The following is a 21,083-nucleotide window of genomic DNA, read 5'->3' as shown; positions in this document are numbered from 1 at the left end:
CGGAAGCTCCGCCCCTCGGTTCCGCGCATGCGCCTTCAGCCACTCAGCCTCCCGTTCCCGGATGTCTGCGGCCGCAGCCACCTCTGGGGACAAGCCGGTGTGGTGGTCCGGTCCCCTCAGGATCCCCATTCCTCGGCGCTGGGGTTTAGATGGGGTGTTTACAGGGGAACATGTGCGTTGGAACGTCTCCACTTGAGCATCGTTGCCCGATATTTGCAGCTGAACTCCGACCGACGTGCTGAACTCTCCCAAGGCCTCGTTTGGGCCCCAGAGGCCCATCCTCGCACCAAGACGTTGCTACGGTTTGAACTAGTTGCCCAGTGCTCTCAGCTGTCCCTGCAGAATAGATGCACCTGGGGAGTTTTAAATGTGTTCCTCCTGTAGAGATTCTGATTCGTTGCTTTTGGGTGAGTCCAGAGCATCTGTGTCTGGGGCTTCTGTTTGTTTTCTTAAGCTTCCCCGCAGTTTGTCACATCCATCAGTTGAGAACCACTGGTATAGGCGGGCTTCCCTTCCTAGCCAAGTATATGAAGCCATAGTTCCCCTTTTACCACCATACAATGAATGTTAACCACCAACGCAAGCATCAGCCGTAGGATCTCCAGCAAAAATTAAGCGGCTTTAGTCTCTAAGAAACTTGACCCCTTCCTCCCTACTTGAACAACTTGAAGTGTGTGAGCCAGCGAAATAAAGGGGCAATGGCCTAGGGCCGGATTTACCTGCAAATTCTTTCACTCTAACGTGTACATTTTAACTTGTGATCAATCATTCTCCATCCTAGCTGAGGAAGCAGTTTCAGCGAGTGCTTAATTAGTTTGTGCCCACACACGGACCTCCTGGACTCCCTTTAGCCTGAGACACCAGTTGGGAGGCCTCATAATTTCTTCCGGCTTAAAAAGGAATCATCTAAAAAAAAAAAAAAAGGCAAACTTGTTGTATCTCTCACCACGATTTCTGCAATTTTATGAGTCACACGTTTCTTTGATGATCACAGCAAATTGCATTACTTACAACTTAGGGCCTTATACCTAGATTTAACTTCCATCTACATGAAAATTGGGATCAGTGAACAGCTGATGTAACAAAATGAACCCATAGAAGTAGCTTCCAAAAGAATGAAAGGGAGAACGTAATCATGTATACTCTTTTTAAAATAAAAATTAATACATTTTAAATGTTGGTTATGTAACCATTTCTGTCAATGAAAATTAGTTTGGATTTGCAAGGCTTGCCAGAAGTTGAATTACTCTGTTGAAGCTATACCTGGAACTAGCAGTCATCAGTTTGAGCTATGTATAAGCTCAAGGCATATATAGAATCCAGATATACAGAATTAATGTCTGAGAGAAAAGAAGGAAACTTTTCCATCAAAAACTACTCCTTTGATTGATGGTCACATGGATGTGTTTACTTGATGATAATTCGTTATCTGAACACTTTAGATTTGTAGTTTCCTCTATAGATTAAAGAGGAAATATATAATAATAACAATGGAGATTACATACTTTATTAAGATTAATTTAAAAGAGGGTGTCATAGGAAGACCGTTATAAAATAAATAGCATATTAAAGTACTTTGCTGGATCCAATTTTTGTTTATTATCCAACAAAGGTCTAACTGAAGAACAAGTGAATAGGTGATTTCTATTCTTTCTTCCTGCAGCACCTGGGTGCAGCCTTTCTTTTGATAAGCTGCAGTCCAGTTTTGTATTAAAGGCCTTTGCAAATACATCCCTACAGTATCTTTTGTATAGTTACAGAATTCCAAAACCCCAAAACAAAGCAAGTTTTTGATTGTTTTTGTTGTCATTTTTATAGCTTCCCTTTTCCCAGGACTGTCTTGAGTTCTAAAACTCCCCCCATGCCCCAGGAACTTCCCCAGTCCAGGGAAAACCAGAATGTGCTTGATCACCCTACAGTTAAAGGATAGGGCAGTAATTGAGAAGCAAAAGAAATGGTTTTATCAGGGTAAACAAGCACTTGCCTTCTTACAGTTAGGTTAAGTGCTGATAATTCATTATAAGCTCATTATTCTGGATATGGAATCTTTTTTTCCTGAAGAAATAGTCTTGGTGGTGTGACCAAGAAAGTTTATTTAACATATTCTGTACCTGAAGTTTGAGGGGAGGGTTTGTTTTTGTTTTTGTTTTTGTTTGGGGGGGAGCTATTGTTACTTTGGATCCCAAACTTGGTGCAGATCAGAACAGTGTTCATTCCTGGGTGCCAGGCACACAGGTCACAACAGAAGTAAGGATGCTTCTCCCTTCCCCTCTTCCTGCACTGAATGCCTGGATATAACCCCCTCACCCAGCCCCTGCCTTCCTGGCACCCAGCTTATCTTCCTGGCCTGGCTGAGACAATGGTTCTGACACGTAGTATGGGTAGATCCTGACTACAGGAAAACTCAGGACAGAACAATAAGGATGTGAAAATACAAAAGTGGAAAGAAAGCCAAATGTGATGAACATATGGTATTTTGGCAACCCAGCATGCATTTCTTTTTCTGGAAATAGCTCCTAAACGCACCCATGCCCCTTGCTCAGACCCTGTGACTGGGGGGAATTGATCTCTTCTCCCATCCCCTTTTCTAGAGTGAGCACATGACCCAAGCCTGGCCATTGAGAGTGCCCCGTCTCTCTCCCCAGATTGGTTCAGAGAAAGTGCATGAGTCAGCCTAGGTCAGCAACACATAATCCCAGGAGTTTTATTTTACCTCTTCTTCTTCCCAACCGCTTACCCTCGTGCTACTCAAGATTTGAGAATCGGCACCAGCCAATGTGACTGGAGCAGAGGATAGGGGTTGGTGAGGGGGTTCCTGAGAGGTTTCCCCTCCCATACTCACCAGTCTATGCATCATCCAAGACAGGCTCAGTTGTCACTCCTCTGGGAAGGCTTTTCCCATCCTCCTGACGCCTAAGGAATATTCCCTCAGCCTTGCTTTATAGCACCCACCACCATTGTAATAGAGTGAGAATCTGTTTACATCTGCCTTTTCTCCTGCCACCCAACTGTGAATTCCTCAAAAGGTAAGGATCTAAAGAATCTAAAAAAATTTTAAATTCTAAAGAAGGTGTGTTAATCATCTCTTTATGCACAGCAGGTAACAGTGTTCTAGGCTGTAGGGATTCAGCAGTATACAGAACAAAGTCTTTGCCCTGGAATAGCTTATGTTCTAGTGAGGGAGACATAACAAATAGACAAGTCAATGTACGGAATGCAATGTAGTGATAAGGCCTTGGAAGAACACTAAAAGGATGGGGGATGAAAAGGGATGAGTGTGTGCTGTTTTATAAAGGATGAACAGAGAAACATCACTGAGAAGATATTATCTGAGCACAGATCTGAAAGAGAGGAGCCTAGTAGTTGTGTGAGGGAAGACACTCTAGAGAGAGGGAACAGCAGGTATGAGTGCCCGGAGTTAGGGCTGCTTGGCCTATGGGGGGGCCAGAAGCAACCCAGAGTGGCTGGAACACAGCAGAAGAGAGAGAGACAGAGGAGCTGAGATGAGATCCTTCAGGCCTTATAGACTATGGTGAAGATTCTGGCTTTTACTGTAAATGACCTGAAAAGCCACTGGAGAGTTTTGAGCAGAGGTTGGCATTTTATAACTTAATTTTTTCAAAGAGTCCTCAGGAAGCTGTGAATATGATGGATTTTACTCCTGTGATTAGGTTATCTCATGACATTAAATTGACCTTAGGGAGTTCATCCAGAGATGTCTGAGCTAATCATGCAAACCCTTTAAAAAGCAGAGTTTTCTCTGGCAGGTCACAGAAGGATTCAAGGCACTATTGCTGGCTGACAGTTGGAGAGGGCCCTGTGGCAATATGGGTGAACTCTAGGATGTGAGAGTCAAGTGACAGCCAGCAAGGACATAGGGATCTCCGTCTTACAATCACAAGGAACTGAATTCTCCCATCAACAAGAATGAGCTTGAAAGGGGATTTCTTTTTTTTTCCTCAGAGCCCCTAGACAAGAACTCAACCCAGCCAACACCTTGATGTTAGCCTGTGATGATAACCACAGCAGAGAACCCAGCCACACTGTGCCTAGGCTTCCGACCTACGGACTCTGAGCTAAAAAAAATAGGTATTATTTTAAGCTGTTAAGTTTGTGGTAATTTTTGATGCATCAGTAGAAAATGAATACACTACCTAGGCATTAGCACAGGCACACTTACCTGCATCCCTTCCCTAGAACCTTCTAGGCCAGCTCCAGTCCCAGGCCCTGGCACTTGCCTCCTTTTGTTGGAAATGATATTGGGGATATAGATACCATTTTTCAATTGGATAAGTGTCAAAGAATTTGTGAACATGTTTTAGAACTACCACATCTTAAAGTAGATCTCCTGTGAATGAAATATATATTATATATATATATATTTAATTATATGTAGTAATTATACTTATTATATATAATATATTATATATATTATCCTACTGAATTCTTATAAACCCTGCATGGTAGAGCCGCCCTCCGCCCCCACAGTTTGTAGATAATTAAATCAAACCTGAGTGACCTGCCCAACCAAAGTCATAAAATTAGGAGATACTTTAGGTGGGATTTGAACCCACATTTGGTGCTCTCAAAACCCAAGCTATAGTATACATTAAATTTAATGATCCACTTTGCTTATAGTTTTTAAGCAAATAACGTACTGGTTTTAATTTAACTCTTACAGAGTTTCTATAGTGAAGTTTCTTTTTTATTTACAGGTTTGAATTATTGTAAAAGTACTATATTTAATGGAGCAATAATTATGTGTGTTTATGTGTAGATTTATGGATTTGGGAAATATTTTTAAACATTCTGTCTCATTTGACCAATTGTTCCACATCTGTGAGTACCGTGCTTGGGTACATGGATGGGGAAAGGAGAGTTTTGCTGAAGCTCTGCCTTCCATTCAGGGTCCCTGAGAGAACTGGAAGTAGAAGCTAGCCATTTGACTGCTCAGTGTCTTTAGCCCTGGACTGCATTCTGGGGCCACTCCTTTGGATGTGTTGCGTGCACTTTAAAAAGTGTGGCCGTTATCAGATGAGAGTCAATCAAATCACTGCAGGTTTCCATGACAGAGGACGGTGAACCAGCAAAAATGAAGGGAATTCTGAGCTTGTCAACTGTTTATCAAATGAGTAAACAAAGTTATGAGTGATCTGCCAGGGACAAGCTAAGAGAGGGGGGGGGGAACGGATGCCTATCTGCAGAGCTTCTGTTTGAGTTTAAAGTCATTTCATCAGGAATGCAACATTGTGCAGCTGTGTTTTGTTCAGGTTCATATTCATTTGTTCTACTCGAGTCCCATCAGTGGAGAAACTATTGTTTGCAGAATAATATGACACTTATTCTAGTTTGAACCTGCCTCTGATGAACAGGAACCAAAACTCACCTCATCTTATGAATACTCAACAGCTGATATAAAGAGAGCTGCTTGTGTAATATATCGTTCTTTCCTTCTGTCCCTTCCTTCCTTCCTTCCTTCCTTCCTGCTTGCTTGCTTGCCTGCCTTCAATCATTCTTTCCCCTATTTTTGTTCTACACACTGGTAAATACTAGGGATCAAAGATTAATTTAAAATAGCATCTGTCCTGAGAAGACTAAGACAGTCAAAAACACTGGTGAGCAGCCTTTTATACCTGAGGTTCACATTTTAAAAGTTAAAATGTCCAGGAGCTACAGCTTTGTTTCATTCAAAATGAAAATAACTTTACTAAGCTCTGTGAGGAAGAAACTCCATTATTGAATAAAAATTGCTAGTGAAAGAGTTGGCATTGTATTTTAGTCACCAACCTTTTAATACTTGGGCATATTTAATAAATGATAATAGCTGACATTTCTATAGTGCATACTCTGTGCCAGCCTCTGTTTTGAGCTTTATAAATTATTTTAACTTCTTTAATCCTCACAAAAAACTTCATTACAGAGATGGAGAAACCAAGGAACAGCTCTCTGTATTAAGGGGTTTTCCCCCAGACATATATATGTGTGTGTGTGGCATTTCAGCACTAGAATCTGTTCTTTCAAACTCTACACTGCACTTCTACTCACTAATGCAGCTTTCTAACTTTTGTCCTGAAAGTAGATCATGGGCTATGTCACAGAGTGAGAAGGGTCACATGAGAACTGCAGATGTCCATTTGTCACTCTTCCCTCTTCTGAGGAAACCAAAATCATATTAGAGTGTGATAAGAGCTCTGAACTACCCCTTACGATAGTAGGAGAACAGAGATAATAGAGTGACTCTCTCTCTCTCTCTCTCCGGTTTTAATCTCAACTTCATCCCCAGGGGCTCCAGGATAATAATTACTATCACTCACGTCCTAATGGAAGAGCTAACTTGAAGATTCCTGAGCAAATCAGACCAAGCAAGCCTTGCTGTCTCACCCCTGGCAGGTAACTCTGGGTGTGGTGTTGGGTGGACATTGCCTTTGCCCACGTGCTGAAGCCAAATCAGAATCCCAGCCCTGAACTCACAGCCAGTCCCTTCTGATTTGGGTATAAACTCAACAGCATTTATCCAGGGTTCATTGTCTTTTCCTATAAATCATCTGTAGGGGAAGCTAATTGCTTTTTAATTTACTCAGCATAAATCATCACCAGAATTGTTTGCACAATGTAGTGCAGGCAGAGTAGGCTGTTGGTTTTAATTAGCCTTATTCATCCCCATAGGAGTATGGCATTCCTCAATGCCTCCTCTTGTCCTCTCTTATATTCCTAATTAAGGGGATGAGTTTCAGCTCCATCAGCCTGACAAGTTTATAAAGGGTCTGCTGGCTGAAAATTATGGGGAAACTTTAAGAATAATTCACTTTTCATTTTATTGTACATCATTAGTCTTCCCAGAGGGGCAGTATACATTGATTCCTTTCCCAGGTCAAACTTCATAATCCCCTTCTAGCACTGTGTGGTCTGAAACCCCATGGGGCGGCTATGTGAAGCACTGATTTGTGGCAGACTAATAAATAACATGGGGCATTTGAAGGCACATTCTTTCCTTCTCTGCCATGAACATACTGGCTAGTGAAACAAAAATTCTGAATCGTTGATTTTGTCACTCCAGTGTGAGAGCAGATTGTCATATAGAAGACAGACGATAGCAGTCTCTCTCTTCCAGCAGAGAATTGGTACTCTTCCTTGTTCTTTGGCCCTCTTCTCCCCTAAAAAACAATGCTGAGGATAGTTGGGTCCTAAGCTGTCCTGCCTAGGATGTAGCTAAGCAAGATAATAAAAATGTACTTACATCACCATGGTGCAGCACAGTTGAAATGACGGCATTGTCATACAGGCCCGACTTTGAAGTTCCTAGGTGTTCTGCAGAATATGGAAGAGATGCAAAATGTTCTCACATGATCAGGGGAAATCAACTTCTATCGCAGGGCCTTTGCACATGCTGTTTCTACTGCTTTGAAGTCTCTCTCCCTCTTCATATTCCCTTAGTTAACATTTATTCATCATTCCGAACCTCCCATAATGTATCTAGTGTCCCTGATAGAGGCTTCATTATCTTCCTGAACTTCTAGTTCATTTCACTTATAATTGTAATTGAATGATTAATTAGTTAAACTCATTTAACAACTCTGCTAGCATGAAAACTTCATAAGAGAGGGAACTGGATGTGGTATATTCACCACTATATCCCTAGCATCTAGATGTTCACTTGATACTTGCTAAATAAATGGATTCCTAAACTCAGTAGTTTACTTTTCAGTGGGATATTTTCAAAATCCCCCTTTGTCATAAAGACATTTTGAAAAGAAACACAAATGAATAATAGCAGCCTACCACACATATGCTAAATCATCAGCATTCTGAGGAAACGTAACTTCAGCATCATCAACAATATTGATCATATGTATCATTTCTACAACACACATTTCTACAACAAAAGACATTTAGAACAAAGCCTTTGCCCTAAAAATACTTATCTGCCCTAAAAATACAACACCAACACACACAATGTAATTAATAATTATACAAATAAGATCTATGTAAAATCAATACTGTAGCATGTTAGGCAGAAGAAAAGAGATCATAAAGACTGGACTGGTTAGAGAAGGGGGTTGGGAGAAGGTGGGGCTTGGAGAATGTATCATTTGCATGGGTGAGGACGGGGAGGGAAGGCGAACCAGGAGAGATTTTTTAGCTTTTGCAAAAAATCAAAGGATGGTAGTTCTATCTAAGAAGGGCTTTTGTTGGAGTTCTTGTCCTGGAAAACTGGCTACTACAATTAAGGACTGGGGAAGAGTCTTTAGAGGGATGACTCAGGAGCTCCTGATAGGACACCCCACAGGCCTGGTTAAAGTGACATGTGTTCCTTCTTTGTCTTTACGAAACAACACCAACTAGAGACTTCTAACATAGATATCTGGAAGATGCAGACTTGTCCTTAGTCCTCTTTTGTTCCTTTCTTACAGTTGCCTCAGCTCAGGTTCTGACTAAATGTGTGATTACCTCTCCCAAATATGCACACTGGATTGGTAAGGGAGCCGGGGACAGAAGAAGACATGAAAAGAACAGGTCTATTGAGTGTGACAGTGCCCTGAGAAAAATTGTACTATTCAAGTGCTGGATTGGTTTCTGGTCCCTACATCCCATGCACACCCAAACATAGCACACCACCCCAGATAAGCAGATCCTCTACCACTCTGTGGAATCTGGGGTTTGGTAGTTTAGGAAACAGCCTGCACTTATCAAGCAGAGCAAGATATTCCCCAGTGGATAAGCAAAGCCAACGCCTTTCATCTCACCTTCCCACCCTGCCACAGGAGCATGAGGGACAACTGCGATTCAGGCTGCTTCCTGTAGGAATATACCTTTGGAGACATGGAAAGAGCCTTGAACTAGGAGTGCAGTTTGCTGGGCTACGATCAGATTGTCATTTTACCTTAGACAAGTTGTTCAACTTTAACTTCTTTGGGCCTCAGTGCCCTTAACTGAAAAATAAAAATAATTATTCCTCCCTTACATTACACTTAGCTGTGCTATAGGAATGAAGTGAGACATTTTATGAAGATGCTTTAAAAAGTATAAAGCTCTAGGTAATCAGCTAGTGTTATTGTGTCCTAGAGTTTCTGGGTACCTGGAATGTGGAACAAATACATAATTGCATCTTTCTCTTAGGTCGTATATTCCTCTTAAAAACGCTTCTCACACTTTTTTTTTTCCCCATGAGCAGCCTCTGAGAACTGAACCTGCTTCTCACACTTGTTTTATTACAACTCCAGGTACTTTTTCTTTTTCCTTATATATTTTTTCTAAATGTGTTACCATGGACCATTCTGAACATACACAAAAGTATAAATAGAACCATAAACCTCTTGGACCCAAACCCAACTTCAACAATTATCTACTCATGTTTGATCTTGTTTCATCTCTATCCTCTCCCTACTGTCCTCCAAAACCCCCACTGAATTTTTTAAAACAAAATATCAGACATATATCATTCTATTGATAAATATTTCAGTATTCATTTCTAAAATATTAGGATACTTTTAAAAACACAACCGCAATACCATTACCACACCTAAAATATTAATAATTTCTTACCTTATATATCTAGTGTTGCAATTTCCCTAATCGTCTTATTAATTATTTTCGTTAGTGTAGACTCCAAACAAAGTTCATGTATTGCAAATAGTTAATACATTAATACATTTCTTAACTCATTGATATAAAGAATCCCATCTATCTCTTATTTTTTTACCTGCAGTTTTTGTACCATGTACAGTTTTTCACAGTCTGGGTTTTGCTAACTGAATCCCCATGGTACTGTTTAACCTCTTCCTCTATTCCGTATACTTCTAAAAGGGTATTTCATCAAATGATTTGATCGGATGGCCTGCACCTGGGGCAGATGGTGACCCCTGCCACACCCTCGGATGCCTTCCCTCTCCTTGCTGTGTAGAGATGTCAGATTTGTAAGTTTACTCTTCCTTAAGTAGAAATTTCTCCTTCTCCTCCTCACATTACAGCAATACTCAAACTTATAAAGCTCACTTCCTTTGTGCCAGGCACCATATGTGCTAAGCTTTCACAAGCATTGTTTCTTTTTTCACAAAAGCATTACAAAATAGATTTAAAAATTGATGTTCATTTTAGCTGCCCAGCATCTAAACCCTTTTATAGGTTTGGGGGATTTCTCACTTTAGAAGACTTTGTAGGAGGCAAAATTCACCTTTTTCCAGTGAAGCTGAAAATGCCAGATGCTTTTCTAGCTTCCTTTGCAGCTCAGGAAAAGGCTGCATCAGTCAGGTACAACTGTCCTTGGTCTGAATTAGGTGCTGTTGATGCAAAGCCACAGGGACATGGGCATCGTCAGGTTGGTGGTCACAGCGGTTGCAGCCATTGGGTCCTAGAAGAACCTTCTGTGTCCAGAATTGTGTCTAGGGCTTTGCAGCAGCAGCCTTGGTGGCTGGACCAGGCTAGCTCAACTGCATGATTCTTGGCTGCATATTCTCTCAGCCTGGTTATTCCACCTTCCATAATCTCTTAATAAACCATATAGAGCTCAAGAAGAAGGTGGCATTGCAGAAGCTGGAATAGAGGCATAAAAGAAACCAGTTTCTTGTCATTGTTTGAGCCACTGAATCACACCCATCCAAAGCCAACCCTGCCTCTGAGTATATGAGATCATAAAATCTCTATGTTGCTTAAGTCCTTTGTAGTCAGAAAAAAATTTAACTGATAGAATGGAAAAATAATTATGAAGTAATGTAGAGTGAAAGGAATAGCATGGTATGTTACATGTGCAATGTGATTATCATATACATTAAATTAAAAATAGATGTATAAAAATGATCAGATAGAATAATCCAAAAACATTAACAGTGATGTGGATGAGTGGTGGAAAAATGAGTTAATTTGAACCATTATATTTAGTATTCTCCAAATTATGAGTAATACTTGTAAATTCACATATTCAATCCCCTCCACTGCCCCAAAACACACATACAGTCTTGTGGGATTTGGGCACAGCCAGGAATATAAAGCTCTAATTCCCCCAAAACACACAGCATTAGGGAAAGTAAGGACATCATATGGCCTGTTCTAAAGCATGACTTGATGATTTAATTTCATTTCACTATTTGATTACCAAGTGCTTTGCAGAAATCCAAATGCATTGTGGTGTCTTTAGATCCATTAGTCCCTGTGCCTCCGTAATTGCCCTGAAAATGTCTGTTATAGAGGAATTGTTTGGCATAACCACAATCCTTTAAAAATGAGCTCTGTGTACTGCATGGGGAAAGCAATAAGAGCTGTGAGTTTACACACGGCACAGAAGATGCACAATGAGATGGGGTCGACTCTTGCTTACATACTCCCTCTCTGTCTCATGCATATGTGTGTACACATATTTCACCTCTTTTAAAACTCTGCTGTTGCAGCTGCTGCTTTTCCTGGCTTAGACCCTGGGTGGTTGCTCCAGGATAGGGAAGTCAGTGCTGCTGCAGCCCTGGAACACTGGCCTGTCAATGCCTTCTGCTGCCTCCACTCTGCATGGCCACGAGCTCCTTGGAGGAAGGCCTCAATAATTGACTCTTCACAACAATTTAAGGAATAAAGAAAGCCACTGTTTTCTTTTCCTTAATGGTTCTGGAGAAACATGGAAATGAGGACACTAGCTCCCACCAACACTTGAATAAAACTAAAGTTTTCAGGTTATAAAATCATATTTCCAAGGGTGCAAGGGTAGTTTGTGGTAGAATTCTCACCTACTGAGCGGGAGACCCGGGTTCAATTCCAGGTTTGATTCTGGGTGCATGCACTTCTCCAAACAAACAATCAAGCAAAACAAACAAAAAACGAACAAAAATTCAACAAACAGGGCTGCAATAAGAGGATACTCACGTGGAAAAATAATGAAACAGACCCCGCCATACAGCGTACTAAGAAAAAATCATTTTTCCTATAGTCCCCATGGGGATTTCAGGAACAGCAGGCCAGTCACTGCCTAGGATAGGAGTCCTGGGTTTCCAGCGTGCCCAGCATTGCTAGAAAAATACACATAAATGATGAATAATCTTTAGTATAAGGATATCCCATGTAGTATTTGGGATGTGCTTACACTTAAAAAAATTCTAATTTAATTGGGTGTTCTATATTTTTATTTGCTATGCCTGGCAACCTTAAGTGTGTCCTGCCACTAACTACACCCTGGGTCCTCATTGTCAACAAAAGGAATTTAAACTAGAAAGCCTCTGTTGGCTCCCTCTCAAATTCAGTTTTTGAGGTGTATTTATGAGAAGGAAAAGCAAAGCCTAAAGCTTAAGATATCTATTAATGTTAAAAAATGGTTACAAATGAAAGGAAATTTAGCCAATATCTATGTAGCACCAAGCTAATCAGGAGATTGACTGAATTTTTCTCTTTTCAGCAATTTGAGTGTCTGCAGACCCAGCCCGAAGTAGAAAGGCAGGGTTAGTCTCAAAATATTCAAGGAGAGCCATGCCAAATATTTATGAACAAATATTTTCACATTCTTACTATTAATTAGGGTAAAAAAAGGAAGTTATTTAAACATCCCAAAAATAAGTGTACAGTTAGATAAATTATGATCAAGCTATACTAATAGAATATTATGTTCTTAAGTAGCCAGTAAAAATTCTGGTTATGGAGAATTTTAATGAGCCTAGGAAAATATGTAAAAATTTTAAAAACAGAATCAATTTTAAAATATAGATGTAAGTATTATGTATACACAGAAGGAGACTACAAGATGAATAATTGAAATATCAGAAATTGATTATCTCTCCATAGTTGAATTATGGGTGATTTTCATCCGTATCTTGGGTGTTTTTCTGTCCTTCATGTTTTCTGCAACAAGTATTGTTCTAGTTTGCTAGCTGCCGGAATGCAATATACCAGAAACAGAGTGGCTTTTAAAAAGGGGAATTTAATTCATTGCTAGTTTACAGTTCTAAGGCCAAGAAAATGTCCCAATTAAAACAAGTCTATAGAAATGTCCAATCTAAGGCATCCAGGGAAAGATACCTTGGTTCAAGAAGGCTGATGAAGTTCAAGGTTTCTCTCTCAAGTGAGAAGGCACATGGAGAACACAGTCATTGTTTCTCTCTCATCTGGAAGGGCACATGGCAAATATGGCACCATCTGCTAGCTTCCTGTTCTGGCTTCCTGTTTCATGAAGCTCCCTGGGAGGCATTTTCCTTCTTCACCTCCAAAAGTTGCTGGCTGGTGGACTCTGCTTCTTGTGGCTATGTCGTTCTACTCTGCTCTCTCTGAATTGTTTGGCTTTTTCTCTTGTCATCTCTTTTATAGGATTCCAGTAAATTAATCAAGACCACCCGAATGGGTGGAGACACATCTCCACCTAATCCATTTTAACAGCCACTCTTGATCACTCAAGATCACATCAAGATCAAATCAAGATATGACTCCCTAAGTTACATCTCTAGGAAGAGGATCTAATTACATACAGTAATTAACATACAGCACTGAATAAGGATTAGAAGAAATGGTTGCCTTTACAAAATAGGATTAGGATTAAAACGTGGCTTTTAATCCATTCACTTTACATGCTCACCATCACACACACCACACACGTTTATACATACATGATTATATACATAGCCGCTCAAATCTCTGGAGTGTATGAGACAACATCTTTAGGTTTCAGGTATACTGTACATTGAAGAACTGCCAAACAGGGTTTTATTCATTCATTCATGTAGCAAATAGTTATTGAGACTCTAGATCCAACCAACTACCAATATGAAAGAAATGTCAAAACCAGAGGATGTGCTAGTTTGAGGCTGTTGTATATCCCAGAAAAGCCATGTTCTTTTTCCTAATCCAATCCTGTGGAGGCAGATCTATTATTTAGAATGGGACTGTTTGATAGGGTTGTCTCCATGGAAATGTGACCCACTCAAGTGTGGGTTGGATCTTTTTGACTAAGTTGTTTCCACAGAGACATGGCCCACCCAATTATGGATGGAACCTTTTGATTAGGTGGTGTCCATGGAGATATGTCTCCACCCGTTCAAGATGGACCTTAATCTGCTTACTGGTGCCCTTTAAGAGGGAACCATTTTGGAAAAAGCTCAGAGCTGTCAAAGAGATGTGTGGAGATGCAGAAAGAAAACATCCCCAGGGAAGCTGTTTGAAACCAGAAGCCAAAGGACCAGTAGATGCCAACCATGTGCCTTCCCAGCTGACAAAAGTGTTTTAGATACCAAAGGCCTTTTTACTTGAGTCAAGGTATCTTTTTCTGGTTGCCTTAGTTTGGACATTTTTATGGCCTTAGAACTGTAAACTTGTAGCTTAATAAATCCTCTTTATAAGAGCCATTCCATTTTTGGTGTATTGCATTCTAGCAGCATTAGCAAACTAAAACAGAGAACAAAACCAAAAAACATGTTAAACCACACCAGCATGCAATCAGCAATACTCAGATTATGGAAAACTCTACAAGACAGATAATCTTGTGTTTTTTTAAGAAAAGAAATTGTAAGGAAAGAAAAGAGAGATGGAAATTAAAAGAGACTTAAAATATGTGTCAAACAATCTCAGTGTATTAACCTTATATGAGTTTTTATTTAAATGAACAACCAACCCCTCCATAGAAACTGTAAAAAAATAATGACAATTAGAAATTGTAACACTCACTAGGCATTTAATGATATTGAGAATTAGGGTCAATTTTTAAATTGAAAATGATATAGTTGTTATAAAGAGGTTTGTAATTAAATACTTATGGATGAAATGATATGATATCTAGAATTTACTTTGAAGTCATTTGAATGGGGTTTGAATATGGATATGGTTAAACAGGATTTCATCTTATACTTATCTAATAAATAGCGTAATTTTATTGTAATGAATTTTTGTGCTTAAATTTTAATTTGCTAAATGTAAACATTTTTTAAAATATTGCAGTACTTTATTGTTATTGTTTGTCTTTTTATTTTTAATTTTGATTTGTTTAAAATATTGCATTATTTTAGAACCATCTCCTACTATTCTCTCCTACCACAGTATAACTATAGAAGCCAGGCAATGGATTCACAGGGGCTCATTATACTATTATATCCATTTCCATATATATGTTAAATTCACCATAATAAAAAATTTTTAAAAACATGTATTTATTGAGCACACTCTGTTCCATATGCTAGAGATAGAGCACTAGTTAACACAGACAAAATTCTCCACACCCATAAAGCTCACATTCTAATGGGGTTTCAGACAATAAATCAACAAATAAAAATAAACATTTTTGATAGTGATAAGTAATAAGAATAAAACAAGGGAGGGGCAAGAAAGTTTGGAAGGAAGGGTTATAATTTTGGATGGGTAGACATTGAGTAAAGATCTGAAGAAAGCCAGGGAGCAAACCATGTAGACATTCAATGGAAAAGCATTTCCGGCAGAAGGAATAGTAAATGTAACATCTTTGAGGCATATTTGCAGGAGTGGGAAAGAGGCCAGTGTGGCTGGAGCAGAGTAAGTTAGAGGAAGAGTAGTAAAGACGACTACAAAATATTGCAAAATTTGTAAAAATGTTTACATTTAACTAAAATGACATTTGAAACAGAAATTCAGTGCAATATAATCATGCTATTTGCAAGATAATTATAATTATGCAAAAATTAATCCAAAATTAATGGTCAGTTAACTGACAATGGTCAGTTATGTGGTCTTTTTTTTTTTTTAATTATATGGGCTGGCACTGGGAAACGAACCCAAGTCTCTGGCATGGCAGGCAAGAACTCTGCCACTGAGCCACTGCGGCCCACCCTTAAAACTCAGCATTTTTTTTTTTTTTAACATGGGCAGGCACCAGGAATCGAACCCAGGTCCTCTGGCATGGCAGGCAAGCATTCTTGCCTGCTGAGCCACCGTGGCCCACCCAGTTATGTGGTTTTGTAATGTGGTTCTGATAGAAAGTTGTTCGACAACTATCTTCAGGTCATCTCGGTGCATCATGTGAGGGTGCTTTAGGAGATCATACCAGGCCCTGGGTGAATAAGAAGCCAGAGCCTTCATAAAGGGCCCATCAATCACTCACACACACACATACACAGGAATTTACACCACTCACTTGCACTGAGGGCCCCAGCCAAGGCAGGGGAGTTTAGTCAATGCTTTACCTTATGGCCTTTGAAAGCCTCTCACTGCCATGCAGCTTACTTCTCTTGTTCCCTTCCATAGATTTCCTCTTTTAGGAAATTCTTTTCTCTATATTTAAAGACAACACCATTAATAATGCTGCCCTCCCTTCCAAGCAAACTTGGGCATCCGTACTTGAGCATTTGCATAAACCCTGGCCCCCCCCAAATCACACCAGCACTTGCTACAAAGTTAACGCCTCTCTTTAGAGAATGGATATATTCCACCATCACCATATGCAAGCAGCATGGTGGAAGCAACAAATTTATTAATAAAAATACCAACTTACATGTGCATAGTTCTTTCACATTTTCAAGCTGTTTCATTGGGGAGTAGAAAATAGAAAGAAACAATAAAGGAAGATGAAGACAAGAAACCCTGATTTAACTACCATGGGTTTGAGCTCTGACAGAAAAACTTTCCAACTTTCTGTGAATGCATTGTCTCCAGCAACTTCCTCTGAGCTAAATCTTGGCTAAATTCTCATCTTCCTATGACCTAAGTTCCCCAGAGACTTCTAAATCTATCATCTCCTTAGAGAGGCCTTCCCTGTATATACATTCTAAAATAGCATCTCTAGTCTCCCTCTAATTCCTTTCCTTGTTTTATGTTCATTCGTAGTATTTATCACTACCTGACGTTACATTACTTATTTACTTTTTATTGTCTTTTATTCTCTCTAGAACTTAAGCTTTATAATGCAGGGACTTTGTCGCTGATGTATCTAGAGCAGAGGGCAATGCACAGCATATACTAAGTGCCTGGCAAATATTTGTTGGATGATTGAATGAACAAATCTATCTTCATTTCTCTATTCATCTTTCTTATTAATATTCTCACTGCTAATTATGGATATCCTCTGTAGGCTGATGCACTGCCAATGTACCAAAATATTACAGTCTTTTGTTTTCAATTCAATCCCACATTTCCACTGTATAAAAGCCTGCCTCAGAACTCCCAGGATGAGTTGGGACCCAGCATTAAGGGATTGAGAGAGCCTTCTTGACCAAAAGTGGGAAGAGAGAAATGAGACAAAATAAAGTTTCAGTGGCTGAGAGATTTCAAACAGAGTCGAGAGGTTATTCTGGATGTTATTCTATGCATTATATAGATATCCCTTTTTAGTTTAGGGTATATTGGAATGGCTGGAGGGAAGTACCTGAAACTGTTGAGCTGTGTTCCAGTAGCCTGGATTCTTGAAGATAATTGTATAAAGATATAACTTTTACAATGTGACTGTGTGATTATGAAAACCTTGTGTCTGATACTCCTTTTATTGAGGGTGTGGACAGATGAGTAAAAAATATGGATAAAAAATAAATAAGTAATGGGGGATAGGTGTAAAATAAATTGGGTAGATGACAATGCTAGTGGTCAGTAAGAGGGAGGGGTGAGAGCTATGGGATATGTGAGTTTTTTCTTTTTATTTCTTTTTCTGGAACGATGCAAGTGTTCTAAAAAATGATCATGGTGATGGATACACAACTATGTGATGATATTGTGAGCCATTGATGGTACACTGTGCATGGACTGTATGTGTGTGAAGATTTGTCAATAAAAACATTAAAAAAAATAATGCCACCCTCTGTATCAGATCAGATTTGTTCAAAGGAGCCAGGCCTCTCCAATGATACAGAGAAAGGGGTTTATTCTCAGCTTAGACCTTACACCATTGTGAGAGCTGGTGGGAGTTGGTGGAACCATCTGTATAGACAGTTGCCTCTGTATCTAGTGTTGAGCCAACATCACTAAGGATCAGGTAGACTGCAGCTGGGAAAAGAAGCTGGATTGGGTGAGAGCAAGGACCAACTGGAACCTGTCTCCTACCAACTCCATCCTTGAGGACATGGATGAACCACGGGAGAAGATGGTCTCTTTTGCCTCAGAGTTGTGCACATAGGCCCAAGACCTAAAAAGCTGAGGGAGAAGATCTTGCAAGAGCTAGATTTGCTGAGAGTCCAGGTGTGCCCTCCACCAACAAGGGACACTTGTACATCAGCCACAATGTGCACCAACTGTCCCATGGCTTGATGCTATGAACTGACTTTCAGAGGATAAAGCATATAGCTCTGCTTGCTCCTGTCTTTCAATTCATGCACAGAATGTTTTTTTGTGGCCAAAACTAACCCAGAAGTGTGGAAGGAAAGGAATTCTGGAAAACACTATTCCAGCTTTGTTAAGCCAACAGAATACAAAGTCATCATGGTATACCCCATGTCCATTTGGCATCCGTATGCACTACTTTTAACCAAACTTCACTTCCAAATAAAGATAGTAGCAAGATCATGCTTCTGCCTAGCATGACACAACAATTCCTTGAGCATTTGAAACAAAGGAAAACATGATAACCCTCTTTCTCAAAGAAGAAAATGCCTTCATCCATCTTTGGATGATTATCCCCTTCTAGCTTTGCCCTTTGGTTTTCCATAACTTATGAGTTGAGATAAGTGTTAACTACTATTAAGACATATTATGTTAGATAGTAGGAGAATGGAAGACAGGAAGGAAAAAAAAGATAAGTATATATATATATGTATATATGTTAAAATGAGGAAGAAATACTCAAACTATAACAGTCCTTATTTCTACAATTGTTCTCATGATCATAACTGATTTATCTAACAGCCTTCTTCCACTACCCATTCCAAATTCCCTTTGCCCTAAGCAAGCAACTCTGCTGGTTGAGATTCCTTGGTTGGTGGAGTGACCCACACCTCCATCTGCAAAATTTCCAAGTCATCAGCAGTCCTGCTAATGAGTTGCTGCAGCTTTCCATGAAGTATTCAGAGGACATAGAAGTACTGAGAGAAGACCCTAGGGAATTACCTGCATTCCAGACACACTTCTCCTCACCTCCCTTGGTCCTATTATGTAGTAGCAGTCCAAAATCCCTTTAATAATCAGGATCAGTCACCCCAGCCAATGCAGTAACCCTCTTCTTTATCTGGCATGAGGAGCCCAAAGTGGCCAAGCTGTCTTATCTTCCCATTTAATGGAAACATTGATGTGTTTCCTGGTGAAAGCATTATTTTCTAGGAAACTAAGGCTGCTTAGTTGAACAACAGAACAAAAAGCCAGGGGGATGGTAATGACCCCCCCCCCCATCGCTTTGATTTGAGTAAAAAATATATAGATAAAAAATATGTATGATCTGGCCATGGGAAACAGTACCATATATTGGTAGCTGATTTAGGGCATGTAACATACACTGGAAGCCACCCAGCTGATAGCATAGCTGAATCTTGAAAAGGCATTTCATTGTTTTATGTAACCACATAGTTAGAGTTATGGGGAACATACTAAAGTCAATGAATTCCATGAGCCTGGGCCTATTGCTGCATTTCATTTGCTTTAAAAGGAGTTCCTTGGTTGGAAGGAATGCTATGTGGAAAAATATGATGGAAAATGAGCCTTTTTTATAATTGCATGGACTGTTTTTGGCTCCATTCAGAACTGGCAAGATTACCCAGTAAATGGATTAGAGTTGTAAGCTCAAATGATATATATGCTGCCTCCACATGCAGCAACTTCCTTTTCCCCTCTTGCTTGATATATTTCAGACCACAGGTCCCTTAGAATTTAACCTAGGTGGTGTCTTCTAGATTTCTGTGGGATTTATTTCCCACCTTCTAGAGTGTATGCATCCTACCAAGGTATTAAGAGTAGTTGATGCAAAAAACTGTGACGCCTCTGAGATTTTACCCTACTTGCAGGCTAACATGTTACCTGCTACAGTTTCATGGATTCTGAATTGGAGATAAAGGGCTTTATTATGCATAACAATAGGAGTAGCCAGAGTATCAACATTTTCTTGCACCAGTTCTGCAAACCTCAGTTTGCTCTGGGCAATAAAAAGAGGGCCAGGGACACCTATACACACAATGGGCTGCATTACAGGAGAGGAACCTTGAACTTGGGGACCTGAATCTTTTATAAAGGGCACTAAGCATGCCTTCCCGTTACTCCAAAAGGAGACATTATTATTACTGTACTTCACAGTAAGCATGCTGGACCACTGCTTTGGAGGGAAACACTATTTCTATCTTTCAAAGCTACTTACTTTTTTTAAAGATAGTTCACAACAAAGGTAGTGCTTCTGCTTGCTAGACAAGACTAAAGATGAGAAACCCATAGAGAATTACCTCCCAACAATCTTTTCCTTCTATTTACCAAGGAAAACCAGCATGATGTATTGTGGAATGGAGAAATGACTAAGTTCTCTGAAGACAGGAGTATGACCCAAGGCTGGAGGGTGGATGTAGCACTGAGATAAGACAGTGAAGGTTTGCTTCTGACCCTGAAGTTAAAAGCAAATGGCTTCCTCTGGTCTTTGCTAACAGGTGTAGAGAAAAAAACATTCACCAGATAAGCAGCTATGGACCATTTTTTTAAGAGGATGTATTGATTTGGTTCAGCAATGAAACTGCATCTGGAATAGAAACTGTGCTTGTAGTTGCAACATGATTAAGTTTGTGATAATTCACAGTCATTCTTCCAGATTTATGTGTCTTAGTATAGGCCAAATAGGTGATTTGAATGGAGATATGGTAGGAATCACTACTCTTGCGCTTTTCAAGTGCTCAATAGTGGCACTCATCTCTGAATTCCTCCATGAATGTAATTTTGCTATTAGTTTACTGTAATGGAAGGTAGGGGCAGTTCTAGTGGCTTCCATTTGGTCTTCGTTACCACAGTATCCTCAATCCACAAGTCAGGGAAGCAATGTGGAGATTTTGCCAATTACTACGTATGTGTATTCCAACTATGCATTCCAAACCGGGGGGGAGAAAAAACAAAAGAGTGGGTTTAGGACCCACTGGGTCCACTATGAAATAGATTTATGCCAAAACTTAATTGATCACCTGACCTTCAGAAGTCCTCATTATGATTGTTGGAATATAGTGGTGTTTTGTTCTTTAGAAATAAGTTTCATTTAGAGCCAGTGTCCGGTAATTTCT

General features: G+C 39.8%; 1 long non-coding RNA gene across 1 annotated transcript; it reads left to right on the top strand.

Moving 5' to 3' along the window:
* The first annotated feature begins 56 nt into the window (after window positions 1-56).
* LOC143690760 (uncharacterized) lies at window positions 57-15,775 on the top strand. Its single transcript, XR_013179173.1, has 6 exons — window positions 57-407; window positions 3,964-4,089; window positions 6,284-6,390; window positions 8,412-8,514; window positions 9,805-9,914; window positions 11,382-15,775. It is a non-coding gene; the product is annotated as an uncharacterized LOC143690760 (long non-coding RNA).
* The last annotated feature ends 5,308 nt before the right edge of the window (window positions 15,776-21,083 follow it).

This window comes from Tamandua tetradactyla, chromosome 7 (assembly GCF_023851605.1).
Source record: "Tamandua tetradactyla isolate mTamTet1 chromosome 7, mTamTet1.pri, whole genome shotgun sequence".
In the NCBI taxonomy this organism is placed as follows: domain Eukaryota; kingdom Metazoa; phylum Chordata; class Mammalia; order Pilosa; family Myrmecophagidae; genus Tamandua; species Tamandua tetradactyla.
The sequence above is the reverse complement of the archived record's forward strand: the minus strand, read 5'-3'. Positions and strand labels throughout refer to the sequence as shown.